This window comes from Oryzias latipes, chromosome 17 (genome assembly GCF_053564925.1).
Source record: "Oryzias latipes strain Hd-rR chromosome 17, Olatipes_Hd-rR_3.1".
Taxonomy (NCBI): Eukaryota; Metazoa; Chordata; class Actinopteri; order Beloniformes; family Adrianichthyidae; genus Oryzias; species Oryzias latipes.
Window position 1 is genome coordinate 29,112,541 of NC_136253.1, and position 13,567 is coordinate 29,126,107.

General features: G+C 36.0%; 1 protein-coding gene across 6 annotated transcripts in view; it reads right to left on the reverse strand.

Moving 5' to 3' along the window:
• Window positions 1-13,567, reverse strand: part of tnr (tenascin R (restrictin, janusin)) — a 138,914-nt gene that overhangs the window by 60,573 nt on the left and 64,774 nt on the right. For all 6 annotated transcript variants that reach the window (XM_078935139.1, XM_004079342.5, XM_011486829.4 and 3 more), the window contains one exon: window positions 11,816-11,859. The gene's annotated coding sequence lies outside the window, so the exon portion shown is untranslated. The remainder of the gene's footprint in view (window positions 1-11,815; window positions 11,860-13,567) is intronic.

Sequence of the window (13,567 nt, forward strand, 5' to 3'; positions counted from 1 at the left end):
TATCACATTGTGTGCATTATAACATGTGCATAATTATCAATAAGGCAGACTTTTTGGGCAAGAACTGACAAATAGCAAAAAAATGTTCAAAAAATGGTTAATATAAACAGTTCAACTTTTAACAGACCAAGAAGAGGTACATTTAGCTATGAATGTAATTAAACTAAGCTCAGTATGCACCTAAGTTTCAAATTCAAGCACTTAAAGACAATGAAAATCATCTTTTTTGTGTTTTTAACATTTCTTTTTCATGGTGGACATATATAAGGAAAATTAAGCCTAAAATTGCATTTCTGATTTTTTTTTTCATTGAAATTGTTGTGAATCAGGAGCAGACAAAAAAATGCTGTCTGAAAAAGCTTGTAGCAGTGACGTGGGTGCTACAGTCGGTGGGCCACAGGAGCCCTGTTCCGCTCCATTGATGCATGCACTTGTAGACGACTACATCCATGTACGTGTTTGTTTGCCTGTTTTGTTTTCATCTAAGCTGGCCTGTGGCTCAAAACTATTTGGCTGGATAGCTCCAATATTGCTTGGCATGTTTGTTGCACCGGTAACATTAGGTTAGAGGTGTGAGGGGCTGTAAGCTAGCGGGAGAGAGTGTGAACAGATGAGTGACGAGACGTAGGGACGGGCTTACTCCATGTCAACGGACCTGCACACAACTGAGAGGCGAATTTCTAATGAACTCCTGGCGTTCTACAGAAACCATGTCCTAGAAAACAATACAGTTTTTCTTTTAATTTTGCCTAAAAACAGCATAATCATAATTAAAAGACCACTGGGAAAGCTTTTTGGAATAGATCAAAAGATTATCGGAGTCGGACTTTATACCATCTATAAGGTGTCAAAAATCAAAATTCTTTAAACCACGATAGTTCCAACAGTTGGAGTAACCACAATCTCATCCATTTCCTCACCCCGGTGAGTGAATGGAGCAGAAACTTCAGGGAATTTACTTTTGTTTTTCTTCTGTGAAGCTGAGAAGGAAGAAACATCCTCAATGAATCATGAATCATTTCTTTTCCTTTGGCTTTTTATCTAAAGGTGCTGAAGCGACGGCATTTGCACCTGATAGAAAACCTCCAAATGTGCTGCATAAACTATTCATCATAACAAAATACGTTGAAGCATATTGAGGAAAAACAGTATGAAAGACTTGGAAAGACTTTTTCATAAGTGTCTTCTGCTGTGGTGAGTGTTGGTGGGTTCTGTACTATTAACAACAACAGTGTACCATACTGTACATAAATCTGTAAAAATGCAAGACATGACAAGGTAACTTTTAAAAGTTAAAAAAGGTAAAACTGTTTGTGATTTCTGCTGACATAATCACATTCTGCTTGGAAAAAGGAAGAGGCACGTTCTGGAAAGCTTCATTACCTTTCAATTTGTATGTGCATCACTCTTGATCTACAGCTACAAGATTTTTCAGCCTATCGCCTTTATTAAATGTTTACTGCCAGCTCAGTAGACATACGTCTCAATCTGTGTGCATTGTCTTACTGCCTTTTTGCGACCCTCTAGGGCCACATCTATGAACCTCTGACTAGCTCAGCCTTGGGACCAGTTAACTGTCACTTTCATTTTACAGAATTCTACTGGAGGTTGGTGAGCATGTTAATGAGAAAAATTGGCCTTCGTGGTCCAGCTGCAGTGGTAACCACAAGCGCCCACCCCCCTAGGTGCTGAGACACAAAAACATAGCTGCTGAAGGGGCACTGCGATCATGAACAGTCAGCGCAAAATGAGGCATCAGGTGCTTCTGGTGCAAGATATGGCTCGCTGTATGTCGATATCAGGCCAGGCCTATTAACAGGGGGTACAACGCATCCATCTGCTAAAATGTTGTATTTCGTCAGGTTGAAGAAGTGGGAACAATTTTTTGCCTAACACCCACTTTGTTTTTCTCATTTTATTCAGTTCTTTAAAAAAAAATCCACTTTTGCTCCACGCTGGTGATCTGTCTACTTTTATTTAGCACTTTTATGTTTGTTTTTTGTTATCTGGGACTGTCATTTTTACCAACTACTACTGTAGTTCTGACAGGTTTCTCATTTACTCTTTTTATCCATGGGCACTTTGTTTTTTGCTGTACCTAAAGCCTCTCTGCACAGTACATCATCTATTTTCATCATGTTGATCTTGAGTCTTAACAAAAATCACATGCTGATGACAGAAAAAGGTATTAGCCTGTATATGTAGTTATTATTTATTGTCTTTTGTTCTACGGCAGAGGCCCTGTTTTCCCCATCTTTTTTTGCCCTATGGAAGCAAAGCTCTAAGCTATGTTTGCACAGGTTAATGTGCAGCCACCTCAACACAAACAAAAAACTAATAATACGCCTTCTTGCAGGGGTGATTGCTCACTCTCCCTCTCATTCTCATCTCTTGCCTTCCTATATTCCCTCTTCATCCCCACATCTCACTTTCTTTCTTTCAATCTGTCTTTCTTTCCTTCTGCGCCCTGTAAATTGGACTCTGGCAACATTACGATGCTTTTCTCATTATTCCAGTCACTGTGGCCAAATTGCCTTGTCTTTCAGGACCATTGCGCTCTGTTCATTGGCTGCTCCCTCAAGCCAAGGGGCGCACGAGTCTTTTCCTCTCTTCTCTGGGATATTTTAGAGCAAAGATGGGACCAAGAAATAGATTCAAGTCAACAGCAAGAAAAACAACCCCAGGCCACTGGTAACTACCTGCTGCACAGTCCACAATGATTGATATGCTAAAAAACATGTAAATAAATTGTTGTGGGATGACTGGGGATAACATGCTGGGAAGAAAAATGGAAACTACAGATCAAAAGATGCTCTGCATTATGAATAAACAATTCTGAGGGCAACAAATCACAGATGGGTCATCCCGAACAGGGATGATAACATGCATCAAGTGAGACATCTGCAGGTAAAGTGATCTAAGTAATATTGCATTGGTGATTCTTACACTCAGTCATAACTTTGCATGCATGTGGTTGCAAAATATATATTTTCAAATCTAAATAGAAACAAAAAAGCTACTATTTTGTGAAAAATATTTTGTAAGAACTCATCGTTAAAAAAGTCTTAAGGATTAAGTCTGAAGTTCCTGAGTGTAACTTTACAGTCATAAAATCCCTTGAAAAGCCAGTCTTTTCTTCTTTTCAAAAACGTTTAAACTAATATAAAAATTTGTGCTTTACCTTGTTTTATAAATGCCATTATGTAAAATAACAAAACTTGTAACCCCTTTATAAATCATTAAACATAATATATTTAATTGAAATACAGTTAATATGATTTACTGCTCGATAATGTTATCAAAGTTATGGCTATGTCAAGAATTAATCTAGCAGCTTTAATTAAAAAAGGGTAGAAACACCATAAAAATTATTTTTGACTCTATCAATGCATCTTTGTCGATATCCTTAACCTGGAGATGCATTTAAAGCACAACAACTTGACTAGACTATGGTACATGTTCGCATAAACAAAGACAATTTTTAATAAAATAAAAGCAGACAAAAAGACTCTGAAAGCATAAAATGTATTAAAAGTGACCACAGAAAGCCACAACAAAAATGAATCAGCCCTAGAAAAGCACCCAAATGGACTGAAGGAAAATCATGAAAGGACCACTAATTATTTTGATAGGAATGGTGAAATTTGAGGCCCTTTTGAGTTCACTCTCCACTCCACAGTAAGATAGGGACATTTGGCTTTATATTCATTTCCCTTTCACTGACTCCAGCAGCCGAGTACCCACTGCTCTTCAGTTCCCTCCAGACAAATGACAAAGCTTTTAGAAATTCATTTTCCATTTCAGAGATGACCTCCTGCTAATGGTTCTAGTAGTAAATCATATAATAGAATAATATATACAACTGTACTGTATATCGATATCTTCCCCTTTTACTTTTAATTTTGGTAATAACTGTTCACATAGCTCACATTCTTTTTGTACAAAAAACTGATTTCGTGAAAAGCATAGCAATTTAGGGATCTGTCTTGTATTGCATCTTTAAGACGTGAACATGTTGAGTTGAAGCCTCAATGATATTGTGTCGAATGTGAACAAGTAGAGTAAAATAGGATGTCTCTTTGACAGCTCCTGATAGAACCAAATTGGGTCATGCAACAAGGGGATGTTACAGAGAACAACAGCAAATCTACGAAGAGGGCTGAAAAAACTCAACTTTTGTCTATTTCATAAGATTTACCAAAGCATTGCTAATAAAAGTTTTTTAATTATTTATAAACTGAAGCATCATTAATCAAAGGATTCAGTAGAAAAATAGGTTTTTCCTAAAGCCTTTTAATTTTTGTTCATTTATATTTTTAATGAATATTCTATCTCAGTAATTTAGTAAAGCTTGTTAAAATGCTAAAAATAGTTTGTGCTTAATGTAAACTATCTTTATTTATATCATGGTCTGTGTGAATACTTGACCCTGTTCTGTTCTGTATTGCACCGATCTAAATGCCAGTCAGATCCAGAAATTAAACATTTAACACGTTTATAAATAATTTCATTTTCAAAAATTAATGAAAGAAGTTGTTTGTTGGTACAAATTTATTGACCAGAGTTAATGGGAGACATTTCCTCCAATAAAAGCGATTTAGAAAAATTATGAATTTATAAAACGTTCCTCCACTGTTTTCTCCTTATACACCAGCTGCAGGCTTGGTAGCCGTCACCATGACAACGTGTTACACCACATATCAAATAGTCTGCTTCTTGTGAAAAACAATTTTAATGGTAAAAATAAGAAGAGTAAAGTTTTAATATCCAACTTAATATTTATTTCTTTGTAAATGACCATGGTATAAGTGGGATAATGCCCAACGCCGTCTCCATTATTGGAAAGTAATGAGTGATGTGGAGGCATAAACTGTTAGACACATACAAAAAGTTTACAGTAACCATTTGATTAATTTTGAAAACAATTTGCTTCGTCTGGTATTATCCCCTTAGTTGTTGTAGTATAATAAAATTTGGTGGCCTAATTGTTATTGAAACCGTAAATTTTAAAAAAGTTCCTTCTCTGTCAAGGAAACATTTTAGGAAAACGTTTTTTCCGTTTTTTCTTTTTTTTTGGTCACCAAATTTGGAATAAGTATCAGACAGGTAACAGTATCGGAGTGTGTTTGTCATGCACTTGTAATTTCATTCTATTTTTTCTTACTTTACTCAAGCAAGACCAAAATCAAAAACTGGGCGAACGTTTTCAAAACCACCCTGTCTGTCACCTTTTGAGCTCCTGTATCCCGGTGTTTCTGGTGAGTCATTTTCTGCTTTCATCTTCCTCTCTCAAAGGCTTTTGTGTCTCTGTGACTGAAATGACAGCACATCCTCCTGTACCTTTCATATACGTTCAGTGGGGAAGGGAAAAACACAAGCTTCCTCCATGTGTGCTTTCTGTTCTCTGTCTGCTTCATGCTCTTCTGTGATTTAGGATCGGTTGAAATGACACAAACACGGCGACAATCAAACACCATAAGCTGTGCAGAGACGATAAAGCAAATACAGGGGATCAAAAGGATTGACAAGTTCTTCTGTCCCTGCCGTCTGTTCGAGCTGCACCAGCAAATGAAGACGTATTCCTGGTGCTTAGCAAGGACTACTTTTAGTCACCAGACAAACAGCAAAAGGGAGAAAAATAAAAAGAAGAGGGTACTTTAAAGTCCAAAGACTGTTTTTTCCAATTTTCTTTTTTTTGCCCTGCTTCTTTAAAACTTTAACTGTACTGTTATTACATCAGTGAATTTCAAATGCAGTTTGCATACGTCAAACTTTCACAAAAGCAGAAATGACAAAAAATCTCAATGAAGCAAACAAATGTTTAAAAAAAATCTCTGGAAATTTATTTTGTCAATAAAAACAATGATTTTGCTTCTAAAAATCACCAACAAACTTCAATTTGGTATGAACAGATGGCAAGTCTGATTTAAACTGTTAGTTTAGAACACATGTGTCAAACTCAAGGCCCGCGGGCCAAATGTGGCCCTCTATGTCATTTTATACGGCCATCGAGAGCATAAAAGCTTTTCATTTAATAAAATAAAACATAAAAATTGGGGTGTATTTATTCATATCTAGGGGAAATCGGACTTGAAATATCAGATTGGACAACTATACATTAGGACTTGTCAATATAACCTAACCTGACAGAATCAAATTTAAAAGGATTTATGCTAGAGTCACAAGCAAACATATGTTTTCTATGCAACTGTAAATGTCACTTTAAAAAGTTATAATAAATAATTAATGAGTTATTTATTTGGATGACATAAAAATGTTAAGTCTTCATGTTTATGAGCCATTCTCAACTCCCAACTTTGTGAAATGGACAAATGTAGACTCATCGTTGATCAGTCATTTTCAGAAAAGAAGTGGCACGGTCACATGTTTCTTATTTCAATTTAGTATAATCTTAATATATTGGGATACGTTATTGCTATTTTTTTATTTATTTTTTAACTTTCCACTTCTCAACATCGCGTGTATTTAATAAAAATTTATATATTTCTTTGGTGGTTTTGTGTATTTTTCTTTTACCCAAGGTACTCAGAAAGTTTGCTTTTAGAAAGGTGGGCTTTTTCATAGTGGGGTACCAGAGTAATGAGCGACCTAGAAGCCATACTTTTTACCTTTGAGGCTTTATGTTGGACTTGCATCTTGCTGCATCTGAGTTTTAAAGCCCTTGCACAGCTTGAGATCCTGAGGCAACCTTGCTTCAGTCATTTCACAGTTCAGACGGATGATGTAGGATCATAAAATCATGTGGTAAGACATATTCAAACTGTACTAAAAAAATGCATATTTATGTATAAAATACAATTCTGAATGAAATTGTCTTGTATTCTTTTTTTTAATCTTCAATTTTTGTCTTTGTCCTGTTGAAGGAAGGTGTTCCGGTAAAAATTTTTGACATTTTTTTTTTTTTTAATATCTGACTAATCCCTGCAGAACATTCTTAAAGTACCTTATATTTCATGAATTGTTTCCTAATGAAAACATTTTTTTTTCCCCTTTTCTATTCAGTGTTGTAAGGTTGAACTGGCATTCTTTGTCCTTTTTTATTATTGTACGACAATGCAGAACAGAGTTAGATGTAGAATACATTGCATTATTCGTATAACAAGATTATTTATTAAAGGGCCTATGATCTTATATAGCAACAATCCAGTTGAAAAATAGAAAAAACAAAAAAAAACAAGACAGAATATTTTTGTTTTATTTTCTGCATTTTTGTCATCTATCCCTGGCTGCAGTGTTCAGACCGAGACGTGGCTCCACATAGGTGGAGTCCAACGCGTTGCACTCCGCCCAATGTATGTGATTCTTCTTCGTCACTGCAATTGGCCTATTTTTCTTTGCATTTGCAAGTGTCCACGAGCAACATTGCCACGTACCGGATTCGAGAGTGTATCATGAGATGATTAAATTAAGGCTCGCTACGTAAATTTTTTCTTAATCCAGTAAAATATTAGTTTATTTTGATTTTAAGAAATCTACACTCCTGCTTTAAGGATTTTGTTTTCTTTAGGAAAAAAAACAGCCCTTTTAATTTATGGCTACAGGAACAAGAAAGGCAGACTGATCAAGACTGTCGTTTACAAATGAAACAGCTCTTATGTCATATAATTATATCTCATATTTTGCACTAAACTTAAGAATGTAATTCACTTCTTTTTCCGCCTCTGTATTCCCTGCTAAGTGGACGAACACACGATCCCTGGAGACGATCGCGTTGTTTTGAAAGTATAAACTCCGCTCAGAAGTTCATCGCAGTTCTTGCGGACAGTAGCAAACAAATCCAAACAATATAAATTAAACCCACGATTGTGGATATACGACTAGTGCAATGACTGATGATTTGGCGCTTTAAAGCAAACGACAAGAGCCGGTTTCTTCCTGGGAACCTTTTTTTTATTTTACTGTTCTTCCCTCTTTCTTACTTGTTTTTCTCTTCAAACTGCTCCTAATTGCTCAATAGGTGCTCAGCAAGGGAGGTGTAGCAAAAGCACTTCATTTTAATCGATCACATGAAAAGAGAATTTAGAGTTTCCAAGAAATCTACAACCAGCTCCACAACCAATCTGCACCTGAGAACTGAGAGAAACTTCTCCTAAACAGAGCAGACCATTACTGACTGAAGGAGCCGTATCAGCTTCTCAAAGCTGAGACACTTAGAGTTTCTGAATACCAACCTTTACTGTGATGAAAACAAAAATAACATATAGTGGGCGTGCCTCAGCACGTTAAATTTGCCCACGTTGAGGCACGCCTTGGTCAGCACACTGCTGCCAGGGGCTTCTCATTTTTGTTGCCACATTTTCCCACTCAGATCATCTTTTGATCTATTTTATAAGTGTTCCCAGTGCTCTTTTAATTATTATAATGCTGTTTTTATCCACAAAAAAAGCTGTTTTTAGGTCATAGTTTTTGCAGAGAGGCAGTAGTTCATTAGAAATTTGCCTTTGAGTTGTGGGTGTGAGCATTAGCACGGAGGCCCCCCCTTCCCTTCCCAGTTGCTGAGAGCTGTCTGTTTACACACTCTTCCACAAGCTTACAGGCCCCTCACACCCCCATCCTAACATCACCCGTGCAACAAAAATGGCGAGCATCACCGGCGAGGAAAAGTAAGACGCACAAAAATAATCAGAAATGTAATTTAAATCTTAATTTTCTTTATTCTCCATCATGTGAAGAATGCCATAAGAACCTGATAAAAACATTAAAAACACGATTCTTATCGAAGTGTGTCCTTAAATTATTGTTTTTACAGTTAATTCTTCATCTCTTATAAACAAGTAAGCCTTTTTTGGTAAATTATTGAGAAGCAGGTAATCTGTTTAAATGTTCAATGACTTCACTTTGGGTCAAAGTGGTGAATCCTCCAGAAAGGAAGGAAGTAATGTCAGACTGAACAGTTGAATGTGGCTACATCTCTGAATCAGGACATTTGATTTTAATGCCATGGCTTCTGGGAATAGCCTGTTGTGAGGATACAAAAAGTCCCCTCTTTTAGCAAAGAGCCTGCAACAGTGACAGGCTGCTGAGAGTGTTTACAACAGAAGCCCTAACAGAGTAAGAGCAGAAATACAGAGGAAGCATAACAGAGAGGGATTAGTTGCAACCAAAAAGGTGGCTTTTTATTGTCCCTACTTTTCAAAAGAAGCCAGTGGTCTCTGATGTCAAAATGTCTTATTTTTAAGGCTGTGTGTACCGGTAATACCTTTTTTCAAAACTCATACAGCTTTTATCTTTATTAGTTGTTCACTACACCTTTAAATTTTCAAAAAAACATGTTTTTTAGTTGTCTTTTTTTTAATGAATGTTGGTTGTTTTGTGCACACTGTCGAAACTTCATAAACTGGCAAATGCCTTGGCATTTTCTTTGTTTCGAGTTTGTTTTTCTGATGCGCATTGTTTTGATTGCTTTGCAATGATTAAATAGTTCCAAATAAAATATTTAAATATTTTAAACATTTAAACATTTGTCAGGTTACCAGATGCCCACTCTAAATAAACGTTGCCATACTTAAATTATTATTAAAACAGTCTTTATCATTTCCTTTATGGCTAATTTGGTTTTAGAATAAAAAAAATACATTAGCTTTAGAATGACAAGAGTAAGTAGTTTTAGCGTGTGTACACTAACTGATCTGTTCTTCCTCAACCACATTCAACATTGAATGTATAATGAAGCAGCAAAGATCTCAGCAGATTAGATGCAGGTGGACATGTGTGGTGCGAGAGCTGCATTTGTCTGCCACCGTTCTGAATGTCCACCATCTTCCAGCGCTGCTTCAATAATCAGGACTGACACAAGCACACAGACCATAATCCCCATTGATTAGAAATGTCTCCATTCTACTCAGGCTCTTGTTTTCTACTCAACCTTCCCTCCTGCTAATTTTGTTTTCACTTTCACTTACCCACGTTTCACCTGTCTCATTTGTAACTAGGCTAAATTTGTATACATTTGTAAACTCAGAGTATATTAAAAACTGTTTCCAGCAAGAGCCTACTTATTAGGTTATCTGTTTATTATATAAACATTTTTTTCAGGAATGAATCTCTGATTGCAATGTTCTAATTCAAATCAGTATATAATGTAATCTTATAAGAGCAACCTATATAATAGCAATTTAAAAATAATTTGGAAAACCCTCATCTCTCTACTAGAAACATGGTTCTTTATGTCAATAGAAAACATTCTTATTGATTACAGGGTATTCTTGCAAAAAGAAAGAAATGTGCACGTTTTCAGATACAGGTTTAATTTTAAAATAGCTTTTGATTACAAAATATATGTAAATGAGTAATAATTAAATACCTAATATATAATACTCCCATTAACTTTTAAACTGTTTTGCTTCCTATTGTTTTTTCTCATTAATTAAACCTCCGTTTTCTACTGCTGTTTAGTCTTTAGTCCATTCCATTTTAAAAGCCACTGCGATGAAGTTTGAGTTTTTGATGTTTTTAACATGCTCTTGTAGCATTTTTCTCCCGCTGGAGGACATCTACGTTTAGGCTTGGATTTTGGAGGGATGTATGCTAACCGGAGAGCGAGAGCGTGTAAACAGAGAGGTCCAGGGAGGGGAAAGGGGGTGAGGTTCTGTTGCCCACAACTCAGAGGTGAATTTTCCAATGAACTCCTGACACTCTAAAGAAACTGTCAGAGAAAGCGACACAGTTTATTTGACTCTGGCTAAAAATGAAATAATCTTAATTAAAAGACCACTGGAAACTGTTCATAAAACTATATCATGAAAATTTTGATGCACATTAAAAAACAACAACACTATACTTCAAATTAGTACTGCACCTCTAGTGATGGTGCATATCAAATGCATGGTAATTGATCTGAGCATCAATTACGTTTCTCCAAGGTTCTTTTAAACATATGAAAAACTATGAAATTAAATATAAGCTCGCTTCTTTTCACTCCTTTTCAAGCGATAAATCAGGCTCTACTTGACTTTAGTTAATTATCACTATATTTAATAAAGCAAATGTGACTGAAGAGTGTCTTTGTTTTTGTTTGTGTTTTTTATGTATTTTTTTCATCATTTCTGTAATGAGTTTAATACATTTGTGTGATTTTTTAACTGTATTACATACAGTTAATGAAATAAAAATAATAATAAATCAAATCAAATAATATGTTAGCAAAACATCCTCAGCTTAGAAAATTTACGTATCCACAGTTTTTCTGTTCATATTGGGTGTCATTCTGTTTAAATGAATGAAGTTTTTAAACTCAGTTTTAGTCATGATGAAGCTTCTAGTTAGTTAGTTTTATGCCATATTTCATCCCTGGTTGTTTAAAACTTTTTTTTTTTTTTTCAATTTACTAACCTATACAGCTTTTAGGTTTGGAATGAGAGCAGCCAGGGATGGCAGCATACACTTCTGTTTAAAGTGCACCATAACAATAGGTCTGCTTTTAAATTGCTGTTCTCATCCTTCAATGCTTCCTGCGTTTGTTCACCCAGACAGTGGTGTGTGTGCATGCTGATGTTTGTGTGAATGAATAACCATCACATGACCCTCTGACAATCCATTTGTGTTCCTATTAGAAAAGCCAGTTATGGTGATGAATTCATACATGTAAATTAGCCCAAGATGATCGCTAATTGTCTGATTAGACGTGCTTCAGGTTGATAGAAACACAATAAGCTTGTGCACATAAAGTAGTCATTAAGGGACATTAGACCATTAAATTGAACATTACACTGTAGCTGGAGGGAAAAAAATATGGATGTTCATTAATGCATCCTGACATGAAGGTGCAGCTTTTGTTTGTGTGCAGGCTCAGTACCTTTTTCCTCTGCGCCCAGTCTCTCTGTGGGACTCTGCACCTGCCTAAGAGACAGGAAACATTTAATCAGCATTACAATAATTACACATTTAGACAGCTTTCTAGTGAATAAACTATTTTAAGAAAAATAATTTTAAATACAAACGCAATTCCCATACTCCAGATAAGTAAGAGGTGTGTAAAAGCAAACATTAGACACATTGACTAAGTCTTTTCTAACTCTTTCAAATAGGCATTGTCCATAAGCTAAATTAGCAATGTAATTCAGCATTTAAATTTACATAGCAAACAAGCTCCACTCCCATGGCTGGCACAATTTAGGCTGGCAAGACTTTCCTACACACAAACCAAAGCTGGCACAGTGCACAAAGGTGTGTGCATGTACACCTCCCCCAGCTGAGAAAGAACGAGAGCTCCACTTTTAACATGGAATACTGAAAAATTTGCTCATTTGTTTTCCTCATCTGCTGTGCTGCTGGGATTTTTTTGGTTAAAATCACCTCCCGAGGCACTTAAATACACACACTCGCGCCCACGCAAACATAAACAGGCCCCCTATTTTTGCTCCTGCTCATGTCTCACTCAACCTCGGTGAGATAAGAAGATAAGCTTTGTTGGCCGGTTCGACTTCCGCTCAGAGGAATTGCAAATTCTCAGAAAACAGTGTCATTTTCACTTGGCTGTGTTCCAGCAACAACCCTCGATTAAATCAACAAAGGAAGTAGGCTTCGCTATCTGCTCTTCAAACATGCTCAGAGAGGGAGATGCTCCTCTCCATCTGTCCCCTTCATATGGGAAATCAACATGCAAATTCAAAATATTTACATGTTTTCGTTTCATTGTGACAATTTCAAATGCTCTTTGAGGCATATGTCCTTTAAGACCATTTTTCCAACAAATTTACTTAGATACCACTAAAGCATTTATCCAGTGACAAACACAACTAATCTGTATCTTTAATTGTAAAGTATTGTAGTTATAAATGTGTTCGTTCAAAAGAAGTGATTTATGTCACTTCTTTTTTCATTTTAAAAATGAAAAATGTTGGGTTTATTCAAAAAGTTTACATTTTCGGAATGACATCTAATCCTATAAAGGAAAAAAAGTTTTTTTGTTTTTGTTTTTTTTCTCTAAAGAATAGATTTAGATGCTACTTCTGTCCTTGCCAAACAACAGCATCTTAAGATCAACACAACTAAACCGACACAGTGAAAGAAAAAACACTGTGATCATAGGAAGTGGTTGGGAATAGAAGGTCGTGCACTCTGTGGACCCCCTTCTTCTAACAGTTTAGTCATTCCAGAAAGATTCGTCACTTACATGAAAAGGCTGGTGTGACAGCTTAGAAGCTCAAGGGCATTTTGGCAGTTTCTGACATAAAAGCACAGTTTGATGTCAGATATTTGATAACTGAACTGCTATGGATGAAAAAAGTTATGGTGAAAAAGCAATTTTCTAAGTGCTTCATGTTTTTCTTAACTTCCAGTAAAAAAGTTTATTTTATCAAGTGACTTGGGATTCAAAATTAATGAAATAAACTAAAAAGGGCCTAACTCATGCAAAATCAACTTTGTATTATAATGTCCATTCCTCACAAAAAACAAAACCAAATCGGTATTTTGCTCCATTCATGCATTTCTGCGTATTCCTCTAAAACCTGCGCTCCAAGTACCAATCCTTCCCAATTCACAAAACAAGTGGATCCTCATATTGTGACATCACAAAGTGGGGAACAGCCCCTTCCAGGAAGAG